At 44.8% G+C, this 612-nt stretch overlaps 1 pseudogene; it reads right to left on the bottom strand.

The window, feature by feature from the left end:
* LOC107740225 (basement membrane-specific heparan sulfate proteoglycan core protein-like) overlaps positions 1 to 612 on the bottom strand; it is a 27,471-nt pseudogene that overhangs the window by 986 nt on the left and 25,873 nt on the right.

The raw sequence follows: 612 nt of genomic DNA, 5'->3' as shown, positions 1-612 counted from the left end.
ACATTCATACAAGTTGCAGGAAGAGAGAAAGTGAGGAAAGAATGAGTTTGAGAATGAAAATGTGAAATCCCAAGTTTACAGCAATATGTGCAATTGCATAGACCTGAACAACTATCAGTCACTTAATTAACCCTCAGATTGAGTTCCTCAATGAGGTTAAAATTTATATTAAATGCACCAGTTCAGCTAGAATCTGGAGGTACTTGCGTTGCCTGTGTACGGGGGTTCCCTTTGTTGTCATCCTTGCAGAAAAGGGGGTTTCCCGAGGTTGCTGATTGGCTGGAAGTTCAATAGTCGTTGAAGTGACGTCTTGGGAAGCCAATGGTTGGGGCGTTGGCTGAAGATGCAGAGTTGTGGGCTGGTTGAAGTTTTGAGGCGGTCACAGACTCGAGGTGACCTCGGAGACGCGTTGTTGCGGCAAAACTTAACTCAGAACACGAAACTCTCAAGGGAAAAGAAAATAAATTAAAGTAGAAGAATAGAAGTAACGAGACTAGATGGTTTTCTTCTCATCGTGGCTAAGTAGCAGCGGGCGTGCAGGCCGAAGCACGCTGGAACGGCGCTCTAAGAACGCAAAAGTAATGGCAAAAAGCCATGACTAAAAAGCAGTGG

The sequence above is a fragment of the Sinocyclocheilus rhinocerous genome, unplaced genomic scaffold (assembly GCF_001515625.1).
Source record: "Sinocyclocheilus rhinocerous isolate Xijiao unplaced genomic scaffold, SAMN03320098_v1.1 scaffold3723, whole genome shotgun sequence".
In the NCBI taxonomy this organism is placed as follows: Eukaryota; Metazoa; Chordata; class Actinopteri; order Cypriniformes; family Cyprinidae; genus Sinocyclocheilus; species Sinocyclocheilus rhinocerous.
This window is presented reverse-complemented; position numbering and strand designations above follow the sequence as displayed.